This window comes from Xyrauchen texanus, chromosome 36, assembly GCF_025860055.1.
Source record: "Xyrauchen texanus isolate HMW12.3.18 chromosome 36, RBS_HiC_50CHRs, whole genome shotgun sequence".
Classification (NCBI taxonomy): domain Eukaryota; kingdom Metazoa; phylum Chordata; class Actinopteri; order Cypriniformes; family Catostomidae; genus Xyrauchen; species Xyrauchen texanus.
Window position 1 is genome coordinate 35624978 of NC_068311.1, and position 5093 is coordinate 35630070.

Below are 5093 nucleotides of genomic sequence, written 5' to 3' on the forward strand. Positions count from 1 at the left end.
GAACAGCTATACTGCATTCCAGCTGTGGGTGGAGAGATTCACTGTGGTTGAAATGTGGAGTGTCCTTTAGTGTTTGCTGCCATGGTTTCATCACAATCCCTGTTTCCTCACACAATACAAAAATGGAGCTATGGAATACATTGGCTCAATCATGCTTAGATAGATAATAATTAGAAGAATATCTCGGCTCTGTAAATCCATACAATGCAAGTGAATGGTGACCAGACCTTTCAAGCTCCATAAATCACATAAAGGCAGCATAAAAGTAATCCACACGACTCCAGTGGTTAAATCCATATCTTCAGAAGTGACACGATATGTGTAGGTGAGAAATATTTACGTCGTTTTTATTATAAATCTCTACTTTCACTTTCTTTCACATTTTGAAAGTGATAGTGAAAGTGGAGCTTTATGGTAAAAAAATGACTTAAATATTTATCTGTTTCTAAACTCACACTTATCATATCACTTCTGAAGATATGTATTTGACCACTGGAGTCATATGGATTACTTTTATGTGGCCTTTATGTGATTTTTCAAGCTTTAAAAGTCTGGTCACCATTCACTTGCATTGTATGGACCAAATGAGCTGAGATATGGACCAAATGAGCTGAGATCTTTATTTGTGTTCTGCAGAAGAAAGAAAGACATACACATCTGGAATGGCATGAGTGTGAGTAAATGATGAGAGAATCTTCATTTTTGGGTGAACTGTCCCTTTAATGCTCTCTCCTATAATGGCGCTGTGGAGGTTGGTATCTGTTACATAAAATAATCTATATTGCAGTTTCAGCATCTGCCAGCAGAGGCTTGCAAGGATACGGTTGCTGACTAGCAAATACCTGAACCCCTGGTTCTGACCAATGGGGTGTTATTCAGCAAGTTCATAAGGGTGCATGAGTTATAAAACTGTGCATTTGGCACAGACTTCAATTATTTAATCCTCTAACACATTGTATGATGTTATTTTTTCATATACACACATAATTACAAATGATTATAAGTAAAAGTCATGCTTTTAGTGAGGCAAAGGAACATACTTTAAACTCACCCTTGAATGTCTGTTGTTATTAAATAATTCCAAGCAAAACATTGACAATAAAGAATTACCAATTTAATCAAGAACCTCTGAAAAACCTAATCTTTTGAAATATTTTTAGCTAACAAAATGTGTTATTTGTACTGTGTGTAGGGCCGTACTTTGTGCACAAGCATACTGCTTCAGTTAGAAAGGGTATATCGCTGGTAGCATTGCTATTAAAGTTTATACATTGGCAAAAAAGTATGTGAACCCTTTAGAATAACCTGCTTTATGTATAAATTGTCTTAAAATCTGGTTTCATCTTCGTTAAAATACAATAAAACAAACACAAACTGTTTTAACTAATAACACACAAATTATTGTATTGTTCTTGTACATACTCAATACATCATTTAAACATTCACAAGTGTAAGTTGGGGAAAGTATGTGAACCCCTAGGCTAATGACATCAACAAACGCTAATGTCAGAGTTAGGAGTTGGCCAACCTGGCATCCAATTAATGAAACAAGATTGGAGGTGTGTGTTAAACATATTTTGACCTATAAAAAGCACTAAGAAATTTTGAGTTTGCTTATCAGAAGAAGCATCTGCTGACGTGGAACATGCCTCACAAAAAAAGAGATCTCAGAAGACCTACGATCAAGAATTGTTGCTTTGTATCAAGCTGGAAAGGGTCACAAAGTTATCTCAACGAGCTTAGATATTCATCTGTCCACAGCTATACAGACTGTCTATAAATGGAGACGATTTAGTACTGTGGCTACTCTCCCTAGAAGTGGCCGTCCAGACAAGATTACTCAAAGAGTACACCACAGACTGCTCAATGAGGTTAAAAAGAACCCTAGCGTGACAGCTAAAGATAGCTAATCAATGGAACTGGTTAGCATCTTTTTCATGAGTCTACTAAATGGAAAACATTAAACAGGCGAAGGAAGCCGCTGCTTTCCAACAAAAACATTGCTGCGCGCCTGAAGTTTGCCAAAGACCACCTTGACACGCCACAATGCTACTGGGAAAATGTTTTGTGGACTGATGAAACTACGCTTGAATTGTTTGGGACAAACACGCAGTACTATGTATGTACAAACGGGCACTGCATACCATCATGAAAACATCATCCCAACGGCAAAGTGTGGTGGGGGGAGCATCATGATTTGCTGCTTCGGGGCCTGGACTGATTGCATCATTGAGGAAAAATTCACAACTTTATCCAGATATCCTACAGGATAATGTCAGGGTTTCTGTGTGTTAGCTGAAGCTCAGTAGAATTTGGGTGATGCAGCAGAACAATGACCCTCAACATTGAAGGAAATCCACAACAGAATGACAAAAATAATAAAATAAAGAAAATCCACCCTTTGGAGTGGTCCAGTCAGACCCCAGACCTTAACCCAATAGAGATGCTGTGACATGACCGCAAGAGAGCCGTTCACACCATGGCTGATCTGAAGCAGTTCTGTAAGGAAGAATGGTCCAAATTCCTTCCTAATCCGCAGCTACTGGAAACACTTGGTTGAGGTTATTGCTGCCAAAGAAGGATCGGCCAGTTATTAAATCCAAGGGTTCGCTCTTTTATTTTTTTTTTCACATCGCTGTGAATGTTTAATGGTATGTGTTCAATAATGACATGAAAGATTATAATTGTTTGTGTGTTGTTAGCTTAACCACATGGTGCTTGTCAATAGTTGTGACTTTGATGTAGATGAGATTCATTTTATGAGCAATTTAAACAGAAAACCAGCTCATTCCAAAGGGTTCACATTCTTTTTCTTGCCACTGTATAAGGAATTTTACAAGGTACATTATGCAGGAAAGTATTCTCTTCTCACTAAATATTTAACAGGCTCACAATAATTCTGAAATCTGGGCAATCTGAACTCATTCTTGGGTTATAATATTGAAGAACTAGTCGACACTGGAATGATTTTTCTTGCAATAATTCAATAAAATAAGCTACAGCAGTGCCGGTACTAGGATACAATGTTTGGTGGTCGGGCACTTGTATGTATAGGGGGTGCTACAATGATTGTTTCGCTGTAAGGGGCTCCAGGCAAATCAAGGGGGGCAAAGTTTTATTTAAGAGCAAATGGACATTTAACTTCAGCACAGCACTGAGCAAAACTACTGAAAGACAAAACACACATTAATGCACTTGCAGGCCACCTAGTTTCAGAATTATTAACTATTAATAACAAGTATTAAGATCAGTGTATTACAATACAAAAGGCTACTTTAAAACTGTTGTTGTGGGCCCTTAGCCTTCCCCTGGTCATGCACATGGTGTGTGTACATGACTACAGATGTTGCTGATAGGGATTTTGATTGCTGTAAATGAAATTTTCTATGGCCAGGAACAAGACATTTTCACCATAAAAATGATGTAAATTAGATATATTAGATTAATTTGTATAGCAGACATATTAGCTAATTGAGAATCAAATAATGGCAGCATTCAGTAAATGTAGCTTACAGATACTTTCCCCATACTGCTTTTCTTATGGTGAAAAACAAATGTAATTTTTATATTTATCACTTATGTTTTACACTTTTTATGTAGTGAACAAATGTTTTACTATATCGTACTATAACTGTCATCTGTTTTAGAAGCTGTTGACAAAATATTTGGCCTCAGCCAGAATGCCTTAAAAAAAATTCAATTTGGCCACTTGTTGGTGAGGTTGATTAGCCGTGGGTTGGGGTTTGGAATAGTCCTGTCTCACAATATGCTGTGTGTGCATTGGAAGTGCCTTATTGTAACCATGATTTTGGCCTCTCTTTTTTTCTTTTTAAACAAAAGTCAAAAATATTTTTTGTGGTTATTAATCAACATTTTGCCACAAATGCTGTCGATTGAGTTTAAACGGATTGTTCACCCAAAAATGAAAATGATCTAATCATTTAGCCTACTCACCCTCATGACATCCCAGATTTGTATGACTTTCTTTCTTTAGTTGAACACAATCTCAGCTCTGTAGGTCCTCACAATGCAAATAAATGGTGGCCAGAATTTTGAAGTTCCAAAAAGCACATAAAGGCAGAATGAAAATAATCCATACAACTCCAGTGGTTTAATCCATGACTTCAGAAGCGAAATGATAGATGTGGGTGAGTAACAGATCAATATTTACGTTTTTTTGTTTTTTTTTTTAACCATAAAGTCTCCTCCCAGCCCAGTAGGTGGTGAGAATGTGAATTGTCAAAATCAAAAGAAGGATGTTGAAGTGAAAGTGGATATTTAAACACCAAAACCTAAATATTGATCTGTTTCTCATCATATTGCTTCTGAATAAATGGATTCAACCATTGGAGTCTTATGGATTACTTTTATGCTGCCTTTATGTGCTTTTTGGACCTTCAAAGTTCTGGTCACTATTCACTTGCATTGTTATCACCTACAAAGCTGAGATATTCTTCTAAAAACATCTTTGTGTTCTGCGGAAGAACGAAAGTCACACACATCTGGAATGGCATGAGTGTGAGTAAATGATGAGAGAATTTTCTATTTTTGGGTGAACTATCCCTTTATCTGGTATTAAACCCTATTTATTCCTTTCTCACACAGACCCTGCTGTCTGCCAAGTCTTAGGCACGTTCACAAAAAAAGCGTTTGCACAGTACTGTAGCTTTAGTTCGTTACTAATAAACGGCGAAGTAGCTTCATCTAATGCTCTAAGTCGGTCACTTAAATAACAAGCATACAAGTTGTTGTGCAGTTTGACAGACCAGCTACTAAATACACTGTTTTTATTCTAATGTTGAAAAACTTTTCCTTCTCAAAATACTTTATTCATTTGAATGACGAGCGATCACGTTCCTTATTTATGTAATGTAGTTTTTTTACTCTCCTCTTACTGCTACTGTAATAACGGCATGGGTTTCCACGTGCGGGGCGTTTACAATTTATATAAAGAGACAGGCGGAGACATCCACCAATGAGCGCAGAATGACGTAATTCAGTTGGGTTTACCATGGAAACCCTTGTGCTACAGCCAATTGGAAATAGAGGGGGAGGAGCTCAAATTGAGGTCAGCGCGTGAGCCGCTGCTGCAT